Source organism: Schistocerca serialis, chromosome 7 (assembly GCF_023864345.2).
Source record: "Schistocerca serialis cubense isolate TAMUIC-IGC-003099 chromosome 7, iqSchSeri2.2, whole genome shotgun sequence".
Taxonomy (NCBI): Eukaryota; Metazoa; Arthropoda; class Insecta; order Orthoptera; family Acrididae; genus Schistocerca; species Schistocerca serialis.
This window is the reverse complement of record NC_064644.1, coordinates 614,627,869-614,640,218: the sequence shown is the minus strand read 5'-3', so window position 1 is coordinate 614,640,218 and position 12,350 is coordinate 614,627,869.

Here is a 12,350-nt window from a genome sequence, read left to right as displayed (position 1 = left end):
ACTCTAACTTTCTATGATTTGAACATCTCCTGCGAGTCCAGATATACATTCCGATGCTTCACTTCAGGTTTACTGTATCCCTTGGATCTTCTTATTGACGATGATACACAGAAATTGCATCCGAATTTAATACAAAAGGCACAATGCCGACTTCAGTACAAGAGGACTCACATTCTAACTTTCTATGATTTGAACCTCTCCAGTGAGTCCAGGTTTTGATTCCGATGCTTCACTTCAGGTTTACTGTATACCTTGGACCTTCTTATTGACGATGAAGCAAATGAAATTGCGTCGGAATTAAATTCAAAAGGCACAGTGCCGACTTAAGTACAAGAGGGGTGACACTCTAACTTTCTATGATTTGAACCTCTCCTGTGAGTCCAGTTTTAGATTCCGATGCTTCACTTCAGGTTTACAGTACCCTTGGACCTTCTTATTGACGATGAAACACAGAAATTGCATCCGAATTTAATACAAAAGGCACAATGCGGACTTAAGTACAAGAGGACTGACACTCTAACTTTCTATGATTGGAACCTCTCCTGTGAGTCCAGTTTTAGATTCCGATGCTTCACTTCAGGTTTACTGTACACCTTGGACCTTCTTATTGACGATGATACACAGAAATTGCATCGAGTTAAATTCAAAAGGCACAATGCTGACTTTAGTACAAGAGGACTGACACTCTAACTTTCTATGATTTGAACCTCTCCTGGGAGTCCTGTTTAAGATTCCGATGCTTCTCTTAAGGTTTACTGTATACCTTGCACCTCCTTATTGACGATGGAACACAGAAATTGCATCGGAATTAAATACAAAAAGCACAATGCCGACTTAAGTACAAGAGGACTGTCACTCTAACTTTCTATGATTTGAACCTCTCCTGGGAGTCCACTTTTAGATTCCGATGCTTCACTTCAGGTTGAATGTATACCTTGGACCTTCTTATTGACGATGAAACACAGAAATTGCATCCGAATTTAATACAAAAGGCACAATGCCGACTTCAGTACAAGAGGACTCACATTCTAACTTTCTATGATTTGAACCTCTCCAGTGAGTCCAGGTTTTGATTCCGATGCTTCACTTCAGGTTTACTGTATACCTTGGACCTTCTTATTGACGATGAAGCAAATGAAATTGCGTCGGAATTAAATTCAAAAGGCACAGTGCCGACTTAAGTACAAGAGGGGTGACACTCTAACTTTCTATGATTTGAACTTCTCCTGTGAGTCCAGTTTTAGATTCCGATGCTTCACTTCAGGTTTACAGTACCCTTGGACCTTCTTATTGACGATGAAACACAGAAATTGCATCCGAATTTAATACAAAAGGCACAATGCGGACTTAAGTACAAGAGGACTGACACTCTAACTTTCTATGATTGGAACCTCTCCTGTGAGTCCAGTTTTAGATTCCGATGCTTCACTTCAGGTTTACTGTACACCTTGGACCTTCTTATTGACGATGAAACACAGTAATTGCATCGAATTAAATTCAAAAGGCACAATGCCGACTTAAGTACAAGAGGACTGACACTCTAACTATCTATGATTTGAACCTCTCCTGTTAGTCCACTTTTAGATTCCGATGCTTAACTTCAGTTTTACTGTATCCCTTGGACCTTCTTATTGACGATGAAACACAGAAATTGCATCCGAATTTAATACAAAAGTCACAATGCCGACTTAAGTATAAGAGGACTGACACTAACTTTCTATGATTTGAACCTCTCCTGTGAGTCCACTTTTAGATTCCGATGCTTCACTTCAGGTTTACTGTATACCTTGGACCTTCTTATTGACGATGAAACACAGAAATTGCATCGGAATTAAATTCAAAAGGCACAATGCCGACTTAAGTACAAAAGGACTGACACTCTAATTTTCTATGATTTGAACCTCTCCTGTCAGTCCAGTTTTAGATTCCGATGCTTCACTTCAGGTTTACTGTATCCCTTGGATGTTCTTATTGACGATGAATCACAGAAATTGCATCCGAATTTAATACAAAAGGCACAATGCGGACTTAAGTACAAGAGGACTGACACTCTAAATTTCTATGATTTGAACCTCTCCTGTGAGTCCTGTTTTAGATTCCGATGCTTCACTTCAGGTTTACTGTATACCTTGGACTTTCTTATTGTCGATGAAATACACAAATTGCATCGAATTAAATCCAAATGCACAATGCTGACTTTAGTACAAGAGGACTGACACTCTAACTTTCTATGATTTGAACGTCTTCTAAGTGTCAAGTTTAGGATTCCGATGCTTCACTTCAGGTTTACTGTATACCATGCACTTTCTTATTGATGAAGAAGCACAGAAATTGCATCGGAATTAAATTCAAAAAGCACAATGCCGACTTAGGTACAAGAGGACTGACACTCTAACTTTCTATGATTTGAACCTCTCCAGTGAGTCCAGTTTTAGATTCCGATGCTTCACTTCTGGTTTACTGTATCCCTTGGACCTTCTTATTGACGATGAAACACAGAAATTGCATCCGAATTTAATACAAAAAGCACAATGCGGACTTAATTACAAGAGGACTGACACTCTGACTTTCTATGATTTGAACCTCTCCTGTGATTTCAGTTTTAGATTCCGATGCTTCACTTCAGGTTTACTGTATCCCTTGGACCTTCTTATTGACGATGAAACACAGAAATTGCATCGGAATTAAATTCAAAAGGCACAATGCCGACTTAAGTACAAGAGGACTGACACTCTAACTTTCTATGATTTGAACCTCTCCTGTCAGTCCAGTTTTAGATTCCGATGCTTCACTTCAGGTTTACTGTATCCCTTGGACCTTCTTATTGACGATGAAACACAGAAATTGCATCCGAATTTAATACAAAAGGCACAATGCCGACTTAGGTAGAAGAGGACTGACTTTCTAACTTTCTATAATTTGAACCTCTCCAGTGAGTCCAGTTTTAGATTCCTATGCTTCACTTCAGGTTTACTATATCCCTTGGACCTTCTTATTGACGATGAAACACAGAAACTGCATCCGAATTTAATACAAAAGGCACAATGCGGACTTAAGTACAAGACGACTGACACTCTAACTTTCTATGATTTGAACATCTCCTGCGAGTCCAGTTTCACATTCCGATGCTTCACTTCAGGTTTACTGTATCCCTTGGATCTTCTTATTGACGATGAAACACAGAAATTGCAACCGAATTTAATACAAAAGGCACAATGCCGACTTAAGTACAAGAGGACTCACATTCTAACTTTCTATGTTTAGACCCTCTCCAGTGAGTCCAGTTTTAGATTCGGATGCTTCACTTCAGGTTTACTGTATACCTTGGAACTTCTTATTGACGATAAAGCAATGATAATTCGTCGGAATTAAATTCAAAAGGCACAATGCCGACTTAAGTACAAGAGGAGTGACACTCTAACATTCTATGATTTGAACCTCTCCTGTGAGTCCAGTTTTAGATTCCGATGCTTCACTTCAGGTTTGCTGTAACCCTTGGACCTTCTTATTGACGATGAAACAGAGAAATTGCATCCGAATTTAATACAAAAGTCACAATGCCGACTTAAGTACAAGAAGAGTGACACTCTAACTTTCTATGATTTGAACCTCTCCTGTCAGTCCAGTTTTAGATCCGATGCTTCACTTCAGGTTTACTGTATCCCTTAGAACTTCTTATTGACGATGAAACACAGAAATTGCATCCGAATTTAATACAAAAGGCACAATGCCGACTTAGGTACAAGAGGACTGACACTGTAACTATCTATGATTTGAACCTCTAGCGTGAGTCCAGTTTTAGATTCCGATGCTTCACTTCAGGTTTACTGTATCCCTTGGACCTTCTTATTGACGATGAAACCCTGAAATTGCATCCGAATTTAATACAAAAGGCACAATGCGGACTTAAGTACAAGAGGACTGACACTCTAACTTTATATGATTTGAACCTCTCCTGTGAGTCCAGTTTTGGATTCCGATGCTTCACTTCAGGTTTACTGTATACCATGGACTTTCTTATTGACGAAGAAGCACAGAAATTGCATCGGAATTAAATTCAAAAGGCACAATGCCGACTTAGGTACAAGAGGACTGACACTCTAACTTTCTATGATTTGAACCTCTCCAGTGAGTCCAGTTTTAGATTCCGATGCTTCACTTCAGGTTTACTGTATCCCTTGGACCTTCTTATTGACGATGAAACACAGAAATTGCATCCGAATTTAATACAAAAAGCACAATGCGGACTTAAGTACAAGAGGACTGACACTCTAACTTTCTATGATTTGAACCTCTCCTGTGATTCCAGTTTTAGATTCCGATGCTTCACTTCAGGTTTACTGTTTCCCTTGGACCTTCTTATTGACGATGAAACACAGAAATTGCATCCCAATGTAATACAAAAGGCACAATGCTGACTTAAGTACAAGAGGACTGACACTCTAACTTTCTATGATTTGAACCTCTCCTGTGAGTCCAGTTTTAGAGTCCGATGCTTCACTTCAGGTTTACTGTACACCTTGGACCTTCTTATTGACGATGAAACACAGAAATTGCATCGAATTAAATTCAAAAGGCACAATGCTGACATTAGTACAAGAGGACTGACACTCTAACTTTCTATGATTTGAACCTCTCCTGGGAGTCCAGTCTTAGATTCCGATGCTTCACTTAAGGTTTACTGTATACCTTGCACCTCCTTATTGACGATGGAACACAGAAATTGCATCCGAATTTAATACAAAAGGCACAATGCCGACTTAAGTACAAGAGCACTCACATTCTAACTTTCTATGATTTGACCCTCTCCAGTGAGTCCAGTTTTAGATTCCGATGCTTCACTTCAGCTTTAATGTATACCTTCGACCTTCTTATTGACGATGAAGCAATGAAATTGCATCCGAATTTAATACAAAAGGCACAATGCGGACTTAAGTACAAGAGGACTGACACTCTAACTTTCTATGATTTGAACCTCTCCTGTAAGTCCAGTTTTAGATTCTGATGCTTCACTTTAGGTTTACTGTATACCTTGGACCTTCTTATTGACGATGAAACACAGAAATTGCATCGAATTAAATTCAAAAGGCACAATGCTGACTTTAGTACAAGAGGACTGACAATCAAACTGTCTATGATCTGAATCTCTCCTGGGAGTCCAGTTTTAGATTCCGATGCTTCACTTCAGGTTTACTGTATGCCTTGCACCTCCTTATTGACGATTGAACACAGAAATTGCATCGGAATTAAATACAAAAGGCACAATGCCGACTTAAGTACAAGAGTACTGACACTCTAACTTTCTATGATTTGAACGTCTTCTAAGAGTCAAGTTTTGGATTCCGATGCTTCACTTCAGGTTTACTGTATACCATAGACTTTCTTATTGACGAAGAAGCACAGAAAGTGCATCGGAATTAATTTCAAAAGGAACAATGCCGACTTAAGTACAAGAGGACTGACACTCTAACTTTCTATGATTTGAACCTCTCCTGTGAGTCCACTTTTAGATACCAATGCTTCACTTCAGGTTTACTGTATACCTTTGACCTTCTTATTGACGATGAAACACAGAAATTGCATCGGAATTAAACTCAAAAGGCACAATACCGACTTAAGTACAAGAGGACCTACACTCTAACTTTCTATGATTTGAACCCCTCCTGTCAGTCCAGTTTTAGATTCCGATGCTTCACTTCAGGTTTACTGTATCCCTTGGACCTTCGTATTGACGATGAAACACAGAAATTGCATCCGAATTTAGTACAAAAGGCACAATGCTGACTTAGGTACAAGAGGACTGACACTCTAACTTTCTATGATTTGAACCTCTCCAGTGAGTCCAGTTTTAGATTCCGATGCTCCACTTCAGGTTCACTGTATCCCTTGGACCTTCTTATTGACGATGAAACACAGAAATTGCATCCGAATTTAATACCAAAGGCACAATGCGGACTTAAGTACAAGAGGACTGACACTCTATCTTTCTATGATTTGAACCTCTCCTGTGAGTCCAGTTTTAGATTCCGATGCTTCACTTCAGGTTTACTGTATACCTTGGACCTTCTTATTGACGATGAAACACAGAAATTGCATCGAATTAAATTCAAAAGGCACAATGCTGATTTTAGTACAAGAGGACTGACACTCTAACTTTCTATGATTTGAACGTCTCCTGGGAGTCCAGTTTTAGATTCCGATGCTTCACTTCCGGTTTACTGTATACCTTGCACCTCCTTATTGACGATGTTACACAGAAATTGCATCGGAATTAAATACAAAAGGCACAATGCCGACTTAAGTACAAGAGCACTGAAACTCTAACTTTCTATGATTTGAACGTCTTCTAAGTGTCAAGGTTAGGATTCCGGTGCTTCACTTCAGGTTTACTGTATACCATGGACTTTCTTATAGACGAAGAAGCACAGAAATTGCATCGGAATTAAATTCAAAAGGCACAATGCCGACTTAAGTACAAGAGGAGTGACACTCTAAATTCCTATGATTTGAACCTCTCCTGTGAGTCCAGTTTTAGATTCCGATGCTTCACTTCAGGTTTACTGTATACCTTGCACCTCCTTATTGACGATGGAACACAGAAATTGCATCGGAATTAAATACAAAAGGCACAATGCCGACTTAAGTACTAGAGGACCGACACTCTAACTTCATATGATTTGAACATCTCCCGCGAGTCCAGTTTTACATTCCGATGCTTCACTTCAGGTTTACTGTATCCCTTGTATCTTCTTATTGACGATGAAACACAGAAATTGCATCCGAATTTAATACAAAAGGCACAGTGCCGACTTAAGTTCAAGAGCACTCACATTCTAACTTTCTGTGATTTGACCCTCTCCAGTGAGTCCAGTTTTAGATTCCGATGCTTCACTTCAGATTTACTGTATACCTTCGACCTTCTTAATGACGATGAAGCAATGAAATTGCGTCGGAATTAAATTCAAAAGGCACAATGCCGACTTAAGTACAAGAGGAGTGACACTCTAACTTTCTATGATTTGAACCTCTCCTGTGAGTATAGTTTTACTTTCCGATGCTTCACTTCAGGTTAACAGTATCCCTTGGACCTCCTTATTGACGATGAAACAGAGAAATTGCGTCCGAATTTAATACAAAAGTCACAATGCCGACTTAAGTACAAGACGACTGACACTCTAAATTTCTATGATTTGAACCTCTCCTGTGAGTCTACTTTTAGATTCCGATGCTTCATTTCAGGTTTACTGTATACCTTGGACCTTCTTATTGACGATGAAACACAGAAATTGCACCGGAATTAAATACAAAAGGCACAATGCCGACTTAAGTACAAGAGGACTGACACTCTAACCTTCTATGATTTGAACCTCTCCTGTCAGTCCAGTTTTAGATTCCGATGCTGCACTTCTGGTTTACTGTATCCCTTGGACATTCTTATTGACGATGAAACACAGAAATTGCATCCGATTTTAATACAAAAGGCACAATGCCAACTTAGGTACAAGAGGACTGACATTCTAACATTCTATGATTCGAACCTCTCCAGTGAGTCCAGTTTTAGATTCCGATGCTTCACTTAAGGTTTACTGTATCCCTTGGACCTACTTATTGACGATGAAACATAGAAATTGCATCCGAATTTAATACAAAACGCACAATGCGGACTTAAGTACAAGAGGACTGACACTCTAACTTTCTATGATTTGAACCTCTCCTGTAAGTCCAGTTTTAGATTCCGATGCTTCACTTCTGGTTTACTGTATACGTTGGACCTTCTTATTGACGATGAAACACAGAAATAGCTTCGAATTAAATCCAAAAGGCACAATGCTGACTTTAGTACAAGAGGACTGACAATCTAACTTTCTATGATATGAACCTCTCCTGGGAGTCCAGTTTTAGATTCTGATGCTTCACTTCAGGTTTACTGTATGCCTTGCACCTCCTTATTGACGATTAAACACAGAAATTGCATCGGAATTATATACAAAATGCACAATGCCGACTTAAGTACAAGAGGACTGACACTCTAACTTTCTATGATTTGAACGTCTTCTAAGTGTCAAGTTTAGGATTCCGATGCTTCACTTCAGGTTTACTGTATACCATAGACTTTCTTATCGACGAAGAAGCACAGAAAGTGCATCGGAATTAAATTCAAAAGGCACAATGCCGACTTAAGTACAAGAGGACTCACATTCTACCTTTCTATGATTTGAACCTCTCCAGTGAGTCCAGTTTTAGATTCCGATGCTTCACTTCAGGTTTACTGTATAACTTGGACCTTCTTATTGACGATGAAGCAATGAAATTGCGTCGGAATTAAATTCAAAAGGCACAATGCTGACTTAAGTACAAGAGGAGTGACACTCTAACTTTCTATGATTTGAACCGCTCCTGTGAGTCCAGTTTTAGATTCCGAGGCTTCACTTCAGGTTTACTGTACACCTTGGACCTTCTTATTGACGATGAGACACAGAAATTGCATCGAATTAAATTCAAAAGGAACAATGCCGACTTAAGTACAAGAGGACTGACACTCAAACTTTCTATGATTTGAACCTCTCCTGTGAGTCCACTTTTAGATACCAATGCTTCACTTCAGGTTTACTGTATACCTTGGACCTTCTTATTGACGATGAAACACAGAAATTGCATCCGAATTAAATTCAAAAGGCACAATGCCAACTTAAGTACAAGAGGACTGACACTCTAACTTTCTATGATTTCAACCTCTCCTGTCAGTCCAGTTTTAGATTCCGATGCTTCACTTCAGGTTTACTGTATCCCTTGGACCTTCTTATTGACGATGAAGCAATGAAATTGCATCCGAATTTAATACAAAAGGCACAATGCGGACTTAAGTACAAGAGGACTGACACTCTAACTTTCTATGATTTGAACCTCTCCTGTAAGTCCAGTTTTAGATTCAGATGCTTCACTTTAGGTTTACTGTATACCTTGGACCTTCTTATTGACGATGAAACACAGAAATTGCATCGAATTAAATTCAAAAGGCACAATGCTGACTTTAGTACAAGAGGACTGACAATCAAACTGTCTATGATCTGAATCTCTCCTGGGAGTCCAGTTTTAGATTCCGATGCTTCACTTCAGGTTTACTGTATGCCTTGCACCTCCTTATTGACGATTGAACACAGAAATTGCATCGGAATTAAATACAAAAGGCACAATGCTGACTTAAGTACAAGAGTACTGACACTCTAACTTTCTATGATTTGAACGTCTTCTAAGAGTCAAGTTTAGGATTCCGATGCTTCACTTCAGGTTTACTGTATACCATAGACTTTCTTATTGACGAAGAAGCACAGAAAGTGCATCGGAATTAATTTCAAAAGGAACAATGCCGACTTAAGTACAAGAGGACTGACACTCTAACTTTTTTATGATTTGAACCTCTCCTGTGAGTCCACTTTTAGATACCAATGCTTCACTTCAGGTTTACTGTATACCTTTGACCTTCTTATTGACGATGAAACACAGAAATTGCATCGGAATTAAACTCAAAAGGCACAATACCGACTTAAGTACAAGAGGACTTACACTCTAACTTTCTATGATTTGAACCCCTCCTGTCAGTCCAGTTTTAGATTCCGATGCTTCACTTCAGGTTTACTGTATCCCTTGGACCTTCGTATTGACGATGAAACACAGAAATTGCATCCGAATTTAGTACAAAAGGCACAATGCTGACTTAGGTACAAGAGGACTGACACTCTAACTTTCTATGATTTGAACCTCTCCAGTGAGTCCAGTTTTAGATTCCGATGCTCCACTTCAGGTTTACTGTATCCCTTGGACCTTCTTATTGACGATGAAACACAGAAATTGCATCCGAATTTAATACCAAAGGCACAATGCGGACTTAAGTACAAGAGGACTGACACTCTATCTTTCTATGATTTGAACCTCTCCTGTGAGTCCAGTTTTAGATTCCGATGCTTCACTTCAGGTTTACTGTATACCTTGGACCTTCTTATTGACGATGAAACACAGAAATTGCATCGAATTAAATTCAAAAGGCACAATGCTGATTTTAGTACAAGAGGACTGACACTCTAACTTTCTATGATTTGAACGTCTCCTGGGAGTCCAGTTTTAGATTCCGATGCTTCACTTCCGGTTTACTGTATACCTTGCACCTCCTTATTGACGATGTTACACAGAAATTGCATCGGAATTAAATACAAAAGGCACAATGCCGACTTAAGTGCAAGAGCACTGAAACTCTAACTTTCTATGATTTGAACGTCTTCTAAGTGTCAAGGTTAGGATTCCGGTGCTTCACTTCAGGTTTACTGTATACCATGGACTTTCTTACAGACGAAGAAGCACAGAAATTGCATCGGAATTAAATTCAAAAGGCACAATGCCGACTTAAGTACAAGAGGTCTCACATTCTAACTTTCTATGATTTGAACCTCTCCAGTGAGTCCAGTTATAGATTCCGATGCTTCACTTCAGGTTTTGTATAACTTGGATCTTCTTATTGACGATGAAGCAATGAAATTGCGTCGGAATTAAATTCAAAAGGCACAATGCCGACTTAAGTACAAGAGGAGTGACACTCTAAATTCCTATGATTTGAACCTCTCCTGTGAGTCCAGTTTTAGATTCCGATGCTTCACTTCAGGTTTACTGTATACCTTGCACCTTCTTATTGACGATGAAACACAGAAATTGCATCGCATTAAATTCAAAAGGCACAATGCCGATCTAAGTACAAGAGGAGTGACACTCTAACTATCTATGATTTGAACCTCTCCTGTGAGTCCAGTTTTAGATTCCGATGCCTCACTTCAGGTTTACTGTATCCCTTGGACCTTCTTATTGACGATGAAACAGAGAAATTGCATCCTAATTTAATACAAAAGGCACAATGCCGACTTAAGTACAAGAGGACTGACACTCTAACTATCTATGATTTGAACCTCTCCTGTGAGTATACTTTTAGATTCCGATGCTTCACTTTAGGTTTACTGTATACCTTGGACTTTCTTGTTGACGATGAAACACAGAAATTGCATAGGAATTAAATTCAAAAGCCACAATGCCGACTTAAGTACAAGAGGACTGACACTCTAACTTTCTGTGATTTGAACCTCTCCTGTGAGTCCAGTTTATATTCTGATGCTCACTTCAGGTTTACTGTATACCTTGGACCTTCTTATTGACGATGAAGCACAGAAATTGCATCGGAATTAAATTCAAAAGGCACAATGCCGACTTAAGTACAAGAGGACTGATACTCTAACTTTCTGTGATTTGAACCTCTCCTGTGAGTCCAGTTTTAGATTCAGATGCTTCACTTCAGGTTTACTGTATCCCTTGGAACTTCTTATTGACGATGAAACACAGAAATTGCATCCGAATTTAATACAAAAGGCACAATGCCGACTTAGGTACAAGAAGACTGAGACTGTAACTTTCTATGATTTGAACCTCTAGAGTGAGTCCAGTTTTAGATTCCGATGCTTCACGTCAGGTTTACTGTATCCCTCGGACCTTCTTATTGACGATGAAACCCAGAAATTGCATCCGAATTTAATACAAAAGGCACAATGCGGACTTAAATACAAGAGGACTGACACTCTAACTTTCTATGATTTGAACCTCTCCTATGAGTCCAGTTTTAGATTCCGATGCTTCACTTCAGGTTTACTGTATACCTTGGACCTTCTTATTGACGATGAAATACACAAATTGCATCGAATTAAATTCAAAAGGCACAATGCTGGCTTTAGTACGAGAGGACTGACACTCTAACTTTCTATGATTTGAACGTCTTCTAAGTGTCAAGTGTAGGATTCCGATGCTTCACTTCAGGTTTACTGAATACCATGGACTTTCTTATTGACGAAGAAGCACAGAAATTGCATCGGAATTAAATTCAAAAGGCACAATGCCGACTTAGGTACAAGAGGACTGACACTCTAACTTTCTATGATTTGAACCTCTCCAGTGAGTCCAGTTTTAGATTCCGATGCTTCACTTCAGGTTTACTGTATCCCTTGGACCTTCTTATTGACGATGAAACACAGAAATTGCATCCGAATTTAATACAAAAAGCACAATGCGGACTTAAGTACAAGAGGACTGACACTCTAACTTTCTATGATTTGAACCTCTCCTGTGATTCCAGTTTTAGATTCCGATGCTTCAGTTCAGGTTTACTGTATACCTTGGACCTTCTTATTGACGATGAAACACAGAAATTGCATCGAATTAAATTCAAAAGGCACAATGCTGACTTTAGTACAAGAGGACTGACACTCTAAGTTTCTATGATTTGAACCTCTCCTGGGAGTCCAGTTTTAGATTCCGATGCT